The 18,773-nt window shown below is 34.6% G+C and overlaps 1 protein-coding gene across 1 annotated transcript in view; it reads left to right on the top strand.

The window, feature by feature from the left end:
• Positions 1 to 18,773, top strand: part of CFAP47 (cilia and flagella associated protein 47) — an 859,036-nt gene that overhangs the window by 648,445 nt on the left and 191,818 nt on the right. The window lies entirely within an intron of this gene.

Below are 18,773 nucleotides of genomic sequence, written 5' to 3'. Positions count from 1 at the left end.
CTAGGAAGATGAAATATGAATAAATAACAATCGAATATAATTCTCTCTGTTGTCATTTACAATTGTTCCACATATCCCCAAAGAAGTCCTCTTCCTTCTTTGTTCTTCCTTCTCTTTCAATAAAGCCTAAAAAATAAGCTCCTCAAAGCTTTTTCTGAAGTCATATCATAGTATAGCAATTTCTGTTATATGTTTACCATGTGGAAAGACAGTATGTTTTTGGTGACAGACTAAGTCTGTTTTCTGAGATCTAGGCTAGCTAATTAGGGAGAAGATCATAACCATTAGGCAGGACATTGAAAACATTTTCCTCCTCTAATGTAATCTACAAAAAAATTCCTAAACTATTCTCAACCCCCTTTCACTTTTGCAGGGGCAGAGACATAAAAATTGGTCACAGGTGCTAGACATCATGAAGTTTTTGGATGATAGAATAAGCTGGTCTAGATTAATTATGAAGGAAAATCACAAATATCTCAAATGCACTTGAGTATTTGAGAGGATTGCTTAAAAATATTCTCCTTGGCTTCTCTTACTAACCACAGTTCATTTTGAATTTTAGTTCCTGTATTTGAGTGGGATAAAAATGACCATTCACTCAAATTACAAACCTGGAGTCAGAAAGTGACAGTAGAAGAAACAGCTTTTAGCAAGGGCAAGTGCCTAGAGAGGGCAAATGCACAACTTGGGTACAGAGACAAACATTATACAGGTTCCTGACAAGAGATCCCCCCTCCATCATCCATCAGATTAGAATGGCAGATGGCCAGGATTTATAATCTAAGGCAGGGGTCAGCAACCTTTTTGACCGTGAGAGCCATAAACACCACATTTTTTAAAATGTAATTTCGTGAGAGCCATACAATGCTCACAGTGCGCACTCCTGTAACAGCACCTGAAAAAAAGTTGACTTTATGGCTCCTGCAGAAAGAGCCATATCTGGCCCTCAAAAGAGCCAGATATGGCTCGAGAGCCATACTTTGCTGACCCCTGGTCAAAGGCTTGAAATCTAGCCCAGTAAAACAAAAACAAAAACAAACCAAAAACAAAAACAGCAAGATACATAGCATAAGCTCATCACAAGCTCCTACTTGTGAAGGTAAGGTTATGGGGAGGTAATCATGTCCTCTAGAGTGACTCCCTTAACTTCTAAAGGTATGAAGAGATAATGAGGTAGGATAGTCTGACTGTTTTCTTTGTTTCCTGAGTTGGAACAGGAAGTCCTTAAAGTGAGATAAGGAGTCTGCCAACTCACTGAGCCTGTCTCCCAAATTTACTGAGCAATAATCAAATGTCCTTAAGCTCCAGAGTATTACATTGACCCCACCTGTAATCATAGTTCAAAAAGGGAGTGATATTTGAAATAATCTAATACTCTTTATATCCTTGCATTGATAGTGTTATCAAGAAATAGGTAAATAAAATAACCTGAGTAGGGTCAAATGAACACAATTTGGGTGTGAGGAAGGATAAAGGAGTTATTAGAAGATTATAAGGTGATTGGAGGAGGAATGAAGGTATGGGAAGGTACATAGGAGATAAGGGAAATGGGGTATGTAGGAGAGGGCAGCTCAGACAGGTTTATTCTCAGAGGCTTGAGACAGAGGATACAGGGAGGAAACCAGGGCCAATAAGAAATGTTTAGCTTTGGCTGGAGGGTTTCTCTTGTTGGTTTCTAAGTCTCTTGAGGGAGGGGTCGAGAGGGCCCCTCCCTGCCAATCAAACTGATGGCTGGAGGAAGTCTTGAGGTAGGTACTTCCTGCCAAGATGGATGCCCCCAGTTCTTTCAAGAAATAAAAGAAAAATGATTCCTTCCCCTTGAGCCCTTGTCTTAATTTTCAACACAATGATTCACCAGAGGGTTTGAACAGGTAACAAGGGGATTTATTAATACCAGGGTCAGTCAGAAGGGGAGAGGGGAGAGGGTTTTTCTAACTGCTGCTAGGGAGAGGGTGATGGTGGGGGATGGGTGATGGAGAGGTTTAGACAGAGAGAGTCCGGCTCTCCCAGTCAGGAAGATTTGACTGCCTTTTAAGTAAAGTGTCTATCAAATCAATAAAACTAGAGGTAACTTATTTGAGGATATTCTACTAGCCTATAGAGACTAAACCCACAATGTCTAATGACCAAGCCCTCCCTTCCACCAGGACCCAAAGGAAATTCAAGGAAGGGGAGGGATGGAGATGGGAGATCAGGGAGAGGTCCAGAGAAATGAGATAGGTCCAAATTTCCCCAAAACAAAATAAGCACAGGCCAAGGCCAAAGCAAAAGCCTCCAGCCACAGTGAAAGCCAGAAGGCAAAAGCTTCGTCAGTTGGAACTTCACCTCTATTTATAGCTTTAAGTTCTAACTGACTTTCTGAAGATTCTAAGATATTTAACTGACGTTTTGTGACCGTTAGAAATTACAGAAGCAAAAAGTTTCTGTTAGCCACCTTGCATTACAGTAGTCACGTATGACAATGTAGTTTTTGTATCTTTGAATAGTATTATTTTTTTGATCCTCCGTCTGGACCTTGTAGGCCTCATAAAAAATAACTCAATAAATAACATTATTTAATTAAATAATAAGAAAGAATTAATTCCCAAGAAAACTGAGTTATTGCCCTGTGAAACTGTCTTATATCACAAATCAGTTTACTGCCTTCAGTATAGATGCTATTATTGTTATTATGATAAAATTTAAGGTTAAACAAAACATAATAATATAGATTACCTTTGGAAGAAAGATATCAAATGTACTTGGATATTATGGCTTATGCAGAATTAGTCCAAACTGTTCTGAAGATTTATTGAGATTAGCCACTAACAGAATCACTCAGAAATTTAGTGTTCTTATACATAACATTTTAACATTTTTCATGGCCTGAGTCATATAATAAATGGCTAATGACAGATTTTTGCTAACTCAGTAAATAAAGGCATAAACCACTCTAAATTCCAGCAGTGCTTGATTTTTTGTCACAATGATGGCAGGCATTTAATTTATAGACATTGAGCTCTGAAGTTGTCTTTAACTAATTTGTAAATTAGTTTTGTAAATAATGTGGGAGGTGGGGAAGAAGGGACAAAACTAAAACCAAAGCCCAAGACACTTTTTTATGTTAAAAAAGTTCAGATTAACAAAGAGAGGGATAAATCAAGATGAAACAAATATAGATGTGGAAATGTTCTTCAAAGCAGAAAACTTCTAGAAAACAAATATAAGCTAGAACCAATATAGCCTTAGAAAGTTGCTTGTTGTACTAAGAAGTTAAAGAGTCACATTTCAGAGGTCAGGCTTGAACCCACATCTCTCAGTTATCCAATCACTGCCATGGTTCACACTTATTCTGTAAAATACTATATTAATATTCTATGTAAAGGGAATTGATTCATTAAACTCCCAAACAAAATTTAATTAATTTATAGCACATGGGTTTCTGCTGGAAGAACACTTCCCACTGAAGTAGACAAATGACCTGACCTCTTGGTGATGGGACCATTGGAACTCATGATTGTCTTCTAGGGACTTGTGACTATTTTCAGAAAGATTAGTGACTGAGATGTAGAATGGACAATTTTGAGAAGAGTCTACCTACAGAGTCCAGTAAATGTATTGGAGAAGGGCTTGCTCCCTCTTCTTTTCCCAAAATATTATAACAACAATTTACTGGGGAAATGCATAATGATTCTAAGAGGGAAACTTTGTCAAGTCTCAATTCAAAATCACCTTCTTTCTTTTTATTTACTTTCCTGAACACAATTCATAGACTAGAATTTCTGGGAATAAACTTTCCATGCTCAGTATATGCTGGGTACCATATACTTGCTATATATTTGTACTAGTACAAGTCCTTGACAAAAATAGGTTATTTGCAACCTGAAAAAAAATGCTATTTCTGAATCATATTCTCATGCATAGAAAAGGAGGGGGGAAATGGATTTCAAATCTCCTAAGTAGTGGATCCTGTACTATAGCCTTTATAACAGAGAAAGAAGGTTTTGGGGGAAGATCACCAATTCTTGAACTCCAAAGTTTAATATTATTCAAGTTCAAATGTTCATGCAAAAGACCTTCTAGAGACAATATATCTTATTTTTCCTTTTTTCTTTTATTTTTATCAATTACATGTAAACAGAAACTTTAACATTTAAAAAATACATTTTATATTCTTTCTATCCTCCTTTTCCTCCTAAAGCTGAGTAATATGATATAGATTATATATATATATATATATATATATGTGTGTGTGTGTGTGTGTGTGTGTGTGTGTGTGTGTGTGTGTGTATATATATATATTCAGTTATATAAAACACTTCTATTTTAGCCCCAAAAAAGTAATAAAGAAAAATTTAAAAGAATGCTTTGATCTCCATTCAGAGTCCATCAGTTTTTTCTTTATAGATGGATAGCATTTGGAATTTTCTTGATCATCGTATTGCTGAGAATAGCTAAGTCATTCACAGTTGATCATCTTTCATTATTGATATTTCTGTGTAAAATGTTCTCCTGGATCTGAACATTTCACTTTGCATCAATTCATCATGCAGGTCTTTCCTGGTTTTTCTGAAAGCATCCTTCTGGACATGTCTAATAGTCATTTCCCAAATGATGAACATCCACTCAATATCCAATTCTTGGCCAGCACAAAAACAGCTACTATATGTATTTTTTGTACATTTCAGTCCTTTAACTTTTTCTCTCCCCATACACCTTCCTCCCTTTTTTTTTTCCTTTAACAAGATTTCTTGGAGAAAGAAGACAATAGTTCTGATAATTTTCTTTTTTTTTAACATTTAATAATATTTATTTTTTAGAAAAGTTAAAATGGTTACATGATTCTTGCTCTTACTTTTCCCTTCACCCCCCAGCCTTCCCCCACCCCATAGCCGATGCCCCTTTCCACTGTTTTAACATATGTCATTATTGATCAAGACCTATCTCCAAATTGTTGATAGTTGCATTGTTGTGGTCATTTCGAGTCTACATTCCCAATCATGTCCCCCTCAACCAACGTGTTCAACCAGATGTTTTTCTTTTATGTGTCCACTCCTGCAGTTATTCCTCTGAATGTGGGTAGTGTTCTTTCCAATAAATCCCTCAGAATTGTCCTGGGTCATTGCATTGCTGCTAGTACAAAAGTCCATTACATTCTATTTTACCACAGTGTATTAGTCTTTCAATTTGGAAGCTCTTGAATTTGGCTATTATATTCCTGGGGTTTGTCTTTTTCAGGTCTAGTGTAGAGGGTGATCTAAGGATCCTTTCAATTGCCTTCTTGTTGTAGAATTTCAGGGCAGTTTTGCTGAATAATTTCTTTTACTATGGAGTCCAAAGTTCTATTAAATTCTCCTTTTTCAGGAAGACCAATGATTCTCAAAGTCTCTTCTAGACCTGTTTTCTTAATCTGTCAATTTCTAATTGAGATATACATATTTCATCTTTCCTTCTATTTTATCAGTCTTTTGACTTTGTTTTATTTGTTCTTGCTGTCTTGAGAGATCATTGTCATCTACTTGCCCAATTCTTGTCTTTAGAGACTCGTTTTCTGCTATAATTTTTGATTTCCCTTTTTGATTTGGTCTATCCTGTTTTCCAGCTGTTTGCTTTTGGTCTCCAATTTGCTGATTGGATCTTTTGATTTGGGTGCATCTTTTTCGAATTACCCAATTCTAGCCTTTATAGACTGGTTTTCCTTTTCAATCTAGTCACTTCTGGTCTTCAATTTACTTGCCTCACTTTCCAATTGTGAAATTCTGCCTTTTAAACTGTCATTTTCTTACCAGATCTCTTCCATCTTTCTTATAATCTCAGATTTGAACTATTCAAGACCTTGTGACCAGTTTTCATTTTGGGGGGAAGGTTTGGATATGATTACTTGTTTATTCTCCTCTGCTGTTTGCTCTGTTGCCTGGATTTTTTCTGTGTAAAAGAGTGTTAAAGGTTTCTTCTTGATCTTTCTCTTCTGGGTTTCCTGTGTCTACCTTGCCATTGTTAGCCCAGCACCCTCTCAGCTTTATCCTCATGCCCAGGGTCCGTCTGCTCTCTTTAGGCTCCTGAGGTCTCAAGTCTAGTTGTTCTCAGGTTCAAGCCTCCTGGTGGTCCCCTTGGTTGTTCTTCTGCTTGAAGCTCCTTTAACAGTCTCAGGGCACTGCTTCCACAGTCATGCACCCCTCTGCACTGGGTCCCTACCCAAGGTCTGAGCCTGTGCTCAGGATCTGCATCCATACCTGCACTGAGGGTCTGTGTTCAAAGTCCACACATTCTTTAGCCTCTTGGGGTCTTAAGTCTTTCTGCTCTCGGGAACAGGCCCTGGTGATGCCAGGTTGCTGCCAATGACTTAATGGGTGCCCCAAACTTGCTCTAAGTCTTTTACGCTGGCTTTGGCATTGTAAGTAGGGTGTGGGGGGCAAAGGGAGTTGCTCAGCTGGCATTTTAGTGAGAGCTGTTTCACCGCTTTATAGCATGGAAATGCCCCGATTCCATGTACCTTTAATGCTGCACCGTGTTGTAGAGTCCCTTTGTTCATCTCGATTTGTTTGTATGTCTTCTTGAGGAGTTCTGTATGTGTGGGTTAGGAGAGGTCAAGCAGCTGCTTTTTACTCTGCCACCATCTTAACCCAGAAGCCCAGGGAGTGATCTCCCATAATTTTCAATTCACTACTTGAAGGGAAAAGTCAATGAGTTATTTGGAGGACTGAAAAGGGTTTGCTTATTTATAAAACCTCAAAGTATATGCATTTTCTGGAATGACTCTGAATCACAAGTCAATTCCATAACTTTTAGAGTGACTATGTAGTACTCTGTGGGAAAGAAGGATATGCCATAATGATAAAGAGCTGCCTAGATACCAAACCCAAAATTTAGTTCTCTTCCAGGAAGAGCTAGCTGATAGACTTCCTTTGAGTGCTTTATGTCTCTCTGCATTAGCTCTTGTGAGTTATTAGTGTCTTGTGCATTTTTCATAGGGCTGAAAGAAAGTCTGCTTTTTATCTGACACTGAGTTTCCGATTGAGTACCTTTGTGGGAATTGGGAACCCCTATACCCACTTTTTGGAAAATCTACATACAAGTTACATCTGAGTTTTATTTTGAAGGTTCCTTTGGAGTAAAGATCCAGGATTGGAATATGGATCATGAGGAGAAATTGAGCTTGGTATCAATCCCAAGGATTGACTGGTCTTCCTCATTCTAGAGACTTGGGGGGAGGGTAAAAAGTGCGTGGTCTCAGCTATAAATATTACCTAATAAGTTTCTGAAAAAGATTTAAAGCTAATGTTACACCTCCAAAGGACCTTTCAATTGCTGATTGAAATCCTCCCTGAATACATTGCCAAATTATCTTTATGACCTTGATAAACAGATAGATATCATAACTTCTTACTCTCATTTTTTGAGATAAATGTGATTTAGGAGAAATCATATGAAAATCCACATCAATCTAACTAAATAAACACTTATTAAGTGTCTATTTTCATTAAGACACTGTGCTATGTTCTGAGAAAGATTCAAAGAAGCTATAAAACACAGACCTAGCCTAGGGGAGAAAAGAAATTAATGGAGGGATAAGACATATGCACAAATAACTAGGACAGAATGTGGTATATATCTCTAGCACCACCATTCCTCCTCTTTCCCTAGATCACAGTTTTGATATTATTTTTGTTTCTTTCCTCTCCCTTATATCTTTCATCTTGCAATCAGGTTCTGTTAGTTCCATCTCCACAGCACCTCTAGGACTCACCCTTTCTATTCCTCCAAACATTACCAAGATTCAAGCCCTCATTACCTCATTTTCCTACATAACTGTAATTGTCCAATTTCAAATATTCCCATTCTCTTTCTCTCTTCAATTTATCATTAATTTTGCTACTAATTATCTTTGTGTCACTGGTGCCTAGCAGAGTACCTTAAAAGCACATTATTAGTAAATGTTTATTTAATTGAATTGTCACCTCCTTCATGAAATCTACTAGCACTAGTTACTGGTGTTTTCTTCATCTGAAATTTCCTTGTATCTAACTTATCTGTATACATGTTGTGTTTTCTATTATAATATAAGTTCTTTATGAAAAGAAAAGATTTACTTTTTCTATAAATAGTCTGGCTCCCCAGCAAGGTATATTTCACATACTTTTAATGAATATTTTTGGGATTAAATCCAATGAAGAGGTGCTAGGGAAGGGATAATTATTGATCAAGAATGAAACACAGTAGATGGAGAGCTTAAGTGCTACATTCATTGTACAATAACCAAGGCCAAAAGTATGTTTAATGAATCATCATTGGAAGATTTACAAACCAACAAACACAGCAAAGAAGGAAGTTAAACATAATGGGAAGGCATTGAGAGCATGAAATCTGCACTAATCAGAGAAGCATACTCACAGGAATGAAATAAAAATTCTATTCAAGTATCTCTAATAGATTTAAGGGAAACTACTAAAATAATGAATAAAGTTAAGTTTTAAAAACTCTTTCTAGGTATCCTGCATTTTATTCTGTCCTTTATCTCTATTAGTCCAGAAAAGAGTTGGTTATAATGAATAGAAATTGAAGGTAAACAATATGTTCAACAAAATCTTCCAAAACACACATAATTCCATTTTGTCCATTATTTTCTTTTCTTGGTCACTAAACTATATTTATTTATGCTATTCAAGTGGCAGATCCTAATTTTTGATAGGTGGACAAGATTCCTATCATTGAACTTCTTAATAATGTTTCTTTCTCTCTCACTCCTGATACTCAGATTTGAAAACTTTGGGAAACTCCTTTAGTTATCTTGCTTCTAATATTTTCATTTGATTCATCTGATAGCAAAAAAGGTTCCTAATTGCACTGAAACATAAAAAAAGTATATTCATTCTATAAAGGAAAAGGAAAACAATGTAAAGAAATCATAACCAGCATTCATGATGTGTAGAGTCAAATTTCCTTCCTACCTTTATGATTCCTCTAAGCATTCATAAAACAAATGGGAAAAATTCTTGAAAATGTATTTCAGATATCATAAAAAGGGGGGAAAGTCCTACTTGTATAAAAATATGTACAGTAGCTATTCTTGTGGTACCAAAAAATTGGAAAATTAGGCTAAATCCATCAATTGGGCAATGGCTATGTGGTATATGATTGTGCTATAAGAAATGGGATAGGAAATAATGGGAATAAGCAGAACTAGAAGAACATGGTACACAGTAATAGAAATATTGTATAACAATCAATTGTGAAAGTCTTAGAAACTCTCAGCAATACAGTGATCTAGGAGAATTCTGAAGGACTTATGATGAAGAATGTTATTCACCTCCAAAAAAAGAACTGTTGAAGTTGGATACAGATCAAAGGATACTATTTCCAAATTAATTTATTTATGGTTTCATTTGGGGGTTTTGGTTTTATAATCAGTATTCTCTTAGAACAGGACTAATATGAAAGCATGTTTTGAATGATAATACATGTGTAATTCAGATCAAATTGCTTACCATCTCTGATGGGGGGAGGGAAGGGAAGGAGATAATTTTGATCTTAATTTCAGAAAATGTTAAAAATTATTACATGTAATTGGGAAAATAAAATATCTTTGAATAAAAAAATGTCTCTCAGATGCTGGAGAAAGGAGATATAAAAATGAGTGAAGTCAGCCTTAGCATTTTTACTTACATTACCAACCATTACCATTTGGCTTTTATTTTCATTAGCAGTTGTTCTCAGTTTCTTGGCAATAGAAAAGTTTCTTCACCATCCTTATTATCTCCAAAGCTACCAGTCAATTCTCTGCTCTTCCAATGGTTTCAGTCTTTACTTCTTCCATTCTTTCCCTTTCCCTTTAATTTAGAATATTCTATCTTGAGTCTCTCCACTATCAACCTGCAATCTACAGTTTCTGTGAAATATAATTTCTTCATACTCCTGTGTTCTGTAGCCATTTTGGGAAGCATTAACCTAATCCCCATCCTTCTTACAAATGAACTGAAAGAGGGGGGAAATGAGATAGGAAAGTTTCCTGAATCATTCTATTATTTTTATATCATGACATATTACTTAGAAAGGATTTTTACACTAGAAAAATATATACTTGTTAATATTTCTAGAGAACTGAAATAGCATTTTTATTTATTTATATTATAAATTAAAATGTGCCACAAATAGCTTTTAAGCGAAGACCCATACGGTTTGTTATATAATCCCCACAGACTGGACTCTCACTTTCATAAGTACCCCATTACTTGCAGTCTCCTTGGGGAAATCCTATCCTTGGTGTTCATGTGAACTCACAAGATCATATTTAATTTGGTATGGCACAATGTGACACAATAGCCAACTATAGCAGAGTCAGTTAAACAAAACATTATCTATTATTCAGTTGAAAATGTCTCATAAATGTGTAGATTTTAGGCATTGGCATATAACATCAACTTGTAGGATCACAAATACTCTTCTGTAGAATCTTTGTAAAAGAGTTTTCACTGAATGATAAAATTAGAATTCTGTCATATACCAAATTTCTTTCATTCCATTACTTGATGGCATTATTTGAATTGTGTGGACTTTTTATATTAGACAGTTATACTAATTGTAAATGCTTTGGGAATACTACATTTGTAAGTATAACAATAATATAAACAAATTTCATCAAAGGGCATAGAAGTAGAAAGTATTTTGAGTATTTAAACATTTTCATGTTATTTGGAGAACCAGAATGTTCAGTGAATGTGCAGAGCATGGCTTTTTAAACATATAATTGGTGGCCTTTTGTTCATCTAACTAACCCTTGACTGTCAAAATAGATTGTAATGACTAATGATAAAAATCTGTGTATTAACCATAGGGAATTGAAAGATTCTCTTGAGTCAATTCTATCTTTCTTTCAGTCTGCTGTTCTTATAGATATTATATATCAGCTAGATTTGGTCATTTAAATTTGCAAAATGGTTAATTGAAGTAACAATGTGAGCCTTTTAAAAACCAAAAAGTAATTATAACCTCACTATGTATTTTCTGCTATAATTCTATTATTGAATTTTATGTATTACTACAAATAAAAAAGATTCTGTAAGAGCTTTATAATGTGCACAGACATATTTTGTTTTATAGATCATTAATAAACTACTTTACATTTCCATGTTGTGGATCCACCCAGCTGATTAGCATAGTGGCTTAGAAATATAACGAAGGGCTAAAATAAATCAGATTGTAAAATTAATTTCTAGTTATGTAAAAAAAGAAAAGAAATGAAAACCTTCAACATTAGAAAAGTGCTTAATCCATGAAAAAAATTACCAAACACTCATTAAATAACCACTATGTACAAGATGTTGAATTAGGTGATACAGAAACTATGAAAGCAAGGATAAATGACTTCTTCATTCAAAAAGCTTATCCCTCCACATTAACTCTCCTATTTCTGGTGAGGGGAACAATAATCTCCCAAGTTTTCAACCTCAGAATTATTCTCAATTTCTTCATTCTCTCTCACCCCATCATGTACAATTAATTCAATTAGATTCCATTCAACGATAATTTATTACCTCCTTTCTATAGGCACTGGGTTAAGTACTAAGGATACGAGAATGCATCAAAGCCCTTCTGAGGCTTTGGGCTCCTGGTATCTTCCTGTAATAATGTCAAAAATCCAAATAGAAAAGACTCTTACTTTGCCCCCCTAGATTTACATTTCCTGTGTCTTTGCACTATTCACTTATCTATACCAGAGAATAGAAGAGTTAAGGGTTGAAAACTAGTATCTTCAATGCTTAGCATAGTGCCTGTACATAGTAGGTACTTTATAAATGTTTATTGCTTGAGTCTCCTGGAGTTTTGTTGTTGTTGAGCAAGTTACCATTATTTGGTTTATAATCTGGCACTCAGAGATTCAAGGAAGGCCAATCATTTCCAGGACAAAGAGTCTCAAATCTGGTCTAGGAAGAAAAATCCTACAGTGCCTTGGGCTTCTCCTTCAACTGCCATGTGGTATGAGTTTATGTTTCTTCCTTTTAATATCTCTTTTTGGTTTTGGCACAAAGAAGCAATATACCATACAGGTATCCCTTCTACATTGTGTCTTTCCCCATTGTGATTTCAATATACTGTGAGTTAGGATAAAAAATTAAATGGAAATTAGTTTTGTGGAAGCTGTAGATGACATAAAAAGGTGAGTGGACAAGACAGAAAAAGTTTAGAAACTATATAACCTATGGCCAAATACTTTAACTAAATTTTATAATAAAGTAATATAAATATCCCATGAAAGAATAAGAAAAAAATTTAGATTTCCTTTCTGGTATGAAGGTAGGTCCAAATTTTTTCACATAGACATTCCAGATTGCAGGAGCACCATGCTCCTACCCCCTAGCCCCTGAAGTGTGAAAGGGATGCCTTTACTTATTTTTCAAAGAAATTGCACGCTTCTCAATATAGACTCCAATAATAGACGACTGTGTGTGAGTTATATGAAGGAACTGTGGAGCTGCTTTTTATCTCATCAGATTGTTAAGGGTTCCAACTGATGATAAGATGTGTCTCCAGATTAAGTCTTTCCTGAGGATATAGTGTTGATTTCTCCTGTCTATTCACAATAGATAACATCTGGGGAAGATTACAGTAACATGGTGGTGATGGTGGTGGTATTGCCAAGGAAGAAAATGAACAGATAGAAAAAAATTGGAATAACAATAGGATCTCTAGGAATGCTCACATTTAAGGAATATAAAAGAATTTTAAGAAATGATAATTAGGGACATAAAAAGAATGTCTAGAGAGTTAGGTAGAAAATAATAAGCAGTTATTGAATCCAAGGAAAAATAAGATATTGAGAAAGATATTTGTGTCAAACACTTCAGAGAGGTCAAAGGGGATTAGAACTTTGAAAATGATCCTGTGTGTGACACGGACATGTTGCTGATAATTTTGGAACAATTTCATTGGAGTGAGCAATGAGGAATGAAGTTAAGTTTGAAAGAAGAGAAAGTGGTGATGATGTGGAGAAAGCAAGTATTTACTGCACTTTCTAGAAGTTTAACAGTAAATGAGACTCCTCGTAAGTGTAATAAAAAGCTGATAAACATTTTGCATGCTGACAGTTTTGGAAATTACTAGCAAAAGAGAACTGTTTTTCTCTGGCATTTTCTTTATTTTCAGAACATTAAGTAACCACTCAGAGTTTGAAGACATATTTCATTTTACTGAGGCAGATGGCTACCATTACACAGAAGGAAGAGATGGAGAGGAGAGGATCAAGTGAAAATCATTACTGTAGTATTTTCTGTATAACCATATGTAACTGTGTGTTCTGTTCCTGACAGTTGGAGATTTGTTTGGTTAGAGGTGGAAGCTCCTAGAAGAAAAGGGAGGGATTCTTGACTCTCCTCTTGACCTCCACCCTAGCCCCTATTATCTGGGTTCTGTTAGATTCTGCACCTATTGCCCTTCTCTCATCAAGTGAGACATACAACCTAATTGCAGCCCAGGCTCTTATTCTCAAAGGAATTTTTCTGTTGATAAATAGAAAGGAACAATGGAGAAGGCAGAATGATTAGGACAGTATAATCATGACCAGGTTGTCCAATCAGTTTATGAGCCCACAATTTTAGCCTAGAAGAAAGAAAACTGATAGGAATCACATGATTTAATTTTTCTCTGTTCTTGGCAACCTTACAAAATAATGAATTATTCTCTTTCATGTACTTAAATAAACCCTTGTTGGAAAAACTGTTTTTATTCTAAAATTCAAACAAATATATTATCTTCTTATCTACTTTCTCTGAACAATGTAGTCTATTCCTCCTTCTTTTACAACTGTATTCATAAGTAATGAAACATGTTAACCAAAGCAGTCATGATCAATCATATCTTTATCAAGAATAAGCTATTATTAGTACTAATAAAAGTAAAAAATTTAAACAATAAAAAAACAACAGGAAAACTTTGGATTTAGCATCCATTCTGTCTCTAGGAGGGAGAAAGGACACTAGTCCATGAAGTAACAATGGGAGAGACTCAGTTCTTCACTCCTACTTATTTGTCATTATGCACATAGTTTATTTAATCCTACTCTCATTTGTCTTTACTTAGAGTATCAATCTAAATTAACCACATTCTTTTAATATTTAATTAATTTTTAACATTTTAAAAACAATTTGAGTTCCAAAATTTCTCTTTCCATCCAACTCTTCCTCCACCTATTGAGAAGACAATAAATATATAAATTTTACATGGAAAGTCATGTAAAATATGTCTCTATTAGTTATGTTTCAATTACTGAAGAAAAATGAAGTGAAAAAGCATTATTCTTCGGTTTTCGCTGAGTTAATTTCCCTTTCTGCAGGTGGATAACAATTTTTATCATGAACTGTCTTGGCTCATTGCATCAATTAGAGTAGCTAGTCTCTCCAGTGGAACATCATTATTATGTTGTTGTTATTATATACTATGGTTTCCTATAGGCGTATTCTTCTGGCTAATAAAAACTTCACCATTTTACTTTATTCCACCGCTCTATTTTTTATCCAACAGAATTTGTTTGATACTCCTCAACCATCCAAGTGCTACAACTACTCTAGCTCTATATCTTGGACATAACTGTTTCTGACTGTATTAGATAGCATTTCAAAGAAAGGTCTGGTACATGCTATTATGAATGGAAAGTTAAAAGAAAAACAAAACTTTGTTGCTGAGATATTCTCTCTTCAATGCTGTAGACTGTTGATCTGACTTCTAAAGGAGGAAATTCCTGCTGTCTAAGGAACTTTGTTACTAGTCCCAACATCCCAACTCAGAGTCTAGCCTTTCAGTTTCTTGTATCCCACAATTTAGTTGTCTATTCCTTTTTTTTTTTTAATTCTTACTGGTCTCTATATATCTCTGATGTATTTCAAAACCTGGAGTTTTCTTTGTAAATAAAAACAAAGATTCTACCTAAAGGAAATGGAATGGTACAGAAATCAATCAATTTCATTATAATATTTTCTATATTCAATTCATTTTTCATTAGTGCTTCAGATTTTTTCTATCATTAACAGAGGTGATTGCCACCTTGTTCCATTTAGGAATATTAACCTTTAATATGTGCATCAACATCTGAGATATAGGGAAATGATAATTTTAGTCCCATTTAAAGGCCTTTAGTGTTTTTAAAAAATCCATAGCTGTATATCACTAAACAAATTTCTATAAGCCTACCATTATTCTTGTTCATTGAGGCATATTTTTAGAAGGCTTGTGTAAATCTATTTATTTTCTATTGTCAGATAACACAATGATTTCTGCCTTTGGCATGAATATATTTCAAGAAAATAAAAGATTTCTGGAACCATTGGAATTAGTGGTGATATCTCTTCTCCAAGGGTTAATAATGAGATCTTACATTTGACTCACCATTCACATGATTTTATTACTTGTTATAATTCAGAAAGAAAGTATCTCTTTTAATTCTGATTCATAGATACTTACACAAAAATTGCATTCTAGAAAATATCCTACACTTGATTTCTCCCTTATCCACTACCCCTCAAAGTAGTGAAAATTGATTTTATTTGCTTTTGACAATTGTTTTTATAGTCCAAGATCTGATTTAATCCTGAGCCCCCCAAGTCAAGACTCAGTTTATGATGGACCTCAGGTACTCCAACCGGAACTCAAGGGCAGTTATGACATTGTAATTGCAAGCAGATAGTCCACCTCCCCCAATAGCAACAACCAGGGACTCCACTCTTCTTGAAATGACCATAGCTAACTGGACCCAACTCCCTCAGCAACTACCCTCACCTGAACATGTTTCTTCCTCAATCTTCTCTTAATGCTGTTGCCCAGGATTGAGCAGGTTTTTAGGCTGTATTCCATGGGCTTCCAACATTGCTCTTTGTTAGCAGTGAGGCTTTAGGTCCTGACCTAAGAACCTGGTGCTCATAGACTCTATGGTGTCCACTCCTTCAGTCCCTAGCTATGGGCCAGCAGGCATCTCTGGAGCCAAGGCAGTAGCCAACATCATTGCTCACAGGGCCTTCTGCCTCCAGATTCCAATGATTTTCTCCAGTTTATAAAGCTCAGGAGCTCAGCAAACAAAGTGAAACTGCTAATCCTGTCACCATGGACTACTTTGGTGATTCCATGCTGTTTGCTTTGATCCTGACATTAGGACCTGTGGCAGTGGGCTCAAGATGAGAGAAGTTAGAAACTTTCCTCTCTAGTTATCCTTGCAGCTTCTCTCCCAATTGCTGGCGTTTTTGCTACTTTTAACCTCAGTTCTGGTGGATTTGCTTTTATCATTTGTAGGGTTTTTTAGGAGAGCAAGGAAGCTTCATTCCTTAATCTGACATCTTTCCACTATTCATAAAGGTTACATTTTTTACATATTTGTAATAGATTTTGAAGTTATAAAACATTAATTTTCTGCCCAATATATATGTATATACATATATATATTATTCAAGAAAATAATTAAATTATTTATTTCCTTTGTCCAAGTGATCTCACCACAGAGGTCCAGCATTCCTAAAAAATACTTATAGCAGCATTTGTTATGAGAGTAAAGTCCTAGAAATAAATTTGCCTATTCTTTTGAAAATTGATTAATCTATTATGCTATAGGAATGCAATTAATATATTAATGAATTATGAGTATCAAATCAACTAGAACTTTTTGATCACTTACTATGCGTCAATTAAAGTATTAATCAGGTAGAGATACAGAAAATGTCTTTCTTAAAATAAAGCATGAATTAAAAGTTTAATGAGTTCACATTATAATGGAGAGACAACATACAAAAAAATGTACATATAATACTATTTACAAATACTGTGTAAAATGTATAAAATCCAGAGAAATCTTGAATCACTTATAGGAATATATAGAGCACAATAAATAGATTAGAAGAAAAGGAAACCAAAGTAAGTAAAATATCCACAATGATATTTTAAAAAGAGATGATAAAACAACCTTATGAGGGGGAAGTGAATATTGTACATATAGACAGAGTGATTATGTGTTAATTTTTTTGTCTTAACTAAATTTTATGAGGGAATATTTAATTAGGAAGAAGGTAGGAAAGGGATATATTTTTAAATGACTGACATAAAAACTAATAACATTCAAAAATTCTATTCAATGAAAAACATCAAAACGATGTCACTATGTAATACTCATTTTGTTATAATTTTAGTCCTTGAGTGTCTTTTTCATAATATCTTGGAATTGAAGTGATTAATACTGAACCCATTTGATATCTTTAAAAAAACTTCATTTCAATTTTCTAATGTAGATTATTTGCACTTATTTAAAAATTTTAAACCATCACTTAGAGTTTTTTATTCTGTTTTTAACATAAATATATTTAGAAAGTTATTTTGGATCAGATACTATTTCCCTGCCTTTATGCAGTTGGAGGACAATTGGTTAGAATCCTAATTATCATCTTGATTTTCTGGACTGCCAACCAGATCTAGGTTAAGGAATTAGGTTAGGGAGAAAATACACAACCTTCTCCATAGAATTCTAAGATTCCTTCTATCAGTTTAAAAAATAATGTTTTATTCTTTTCCAATTACATTAAAAGCAAGTTGTTAAAATTTATTTTTCTTTAAAAATTTGAGCCTCAAGTTCTTTCCCTTCTTCCTACTTTCCTTCCTTTATTCCTTCCCATCCCTTTCTTGAGATGTTGAGCAATCAGGGATAGATTTTATATGTGCAATTATGTTAAGCATTTTTCATATCAGTCATATTATGGAAGAGAGCTCAACCAAAAAGAAGAAAGTCAAATATAGTACATCTTAGTGTGCATTCAAACTCTATCAGTTCTTTCTTAGAGTGCAGATGACATTTGTCATAAATAGACTGAGATTATCTTAGATCACTGCATTACTGAGAATGAATAATTCATTGGCAGTTGTTCATCAAAAAATATTGCTATCACTGTGTCCAAATTTTTCTGGTTCTGCTCATTTAATTTTGCATCGGTTGATATAAGTTCAAATTTTTTTCAAAATCATCCTGTTGCTCATTTTTTTAATCTTTTTCTCTTCCCTTACAGTCTGTGTTGGAACCAGTGCTGTGTATTGGTTCTGTATTGTATACTAAATGTACAGTATAACCAATACTGTATTGGTTCCAAGACAGAAGAGTTAAAAAGGATAGGCAATGGGGATTAAGTGACTTTCCCAGGGTCATGCAGCTAGGAAGTAAGTATCTGAGGTCATATTTGAACCCAGAACCTCCTGTCTCTAGGCCTATCTTTCAATCTGCTGGTCCAACTAGCTGCTCCCCTCTTCATTTCTTATAGCACAAATATATTCTATATAAACCACAACTTGTTTAGTCATTGCCCAACTGATGGATAACCCCTCAATTTCCAATTTTTTTGTCACAAAAACTTTTATAAATATATTTATATAAATAAGTCCTTCTTTCCTTTAAAAAAATCCCTTTTGGACATAGACCTAGTGGTGTTATTGCTGGAACAAAGGGTATTCACAGTTTTAGAGCCCTTTGGGCAGAATCAGTATTTCTTCTTTCAATGATAAGTTCAATTTATTGTAATTCACTAATACAGTGCTACACTTCTGTGTGGGTCTCCAAGAAGTGCATGAGATGCAGATCAAGAACTGGTTAAGGGGGAAGTTGGGTAGCTCAGTGGATTGAGAATCAGGCCTAGAGACGGGAGGTCCTAGATTCAAATCTGGCCTCAGACACTTCCCAGCTGTAGTCACTTGACCCCCATTGCCTACAAAAATAAAAATTTAAAAAAAAGAACTGGTTAACATATATATATATATATATATATATATATATATATATATAT

Source organism: Gracilinanus agilis, chromosome 3, assembly GCF_016433145.1.
Source record: "Gracilinanus agilis isolate LMUSP501 chromosome 3, AgileGrace, whole genome shotgun sequence".
Lineage (NCBI taxonomy): Eukaryota > Metazoa > Chordata > Mammalia > Didelphimorphia > Didelphidae > Gracilinanus > Gracilinanus agilis.
The sequence above is the reverse complement of the archived record's forward strand: the minus strand, read 5'-3'. Positions and strand labels throughout refer to the sequence as shown.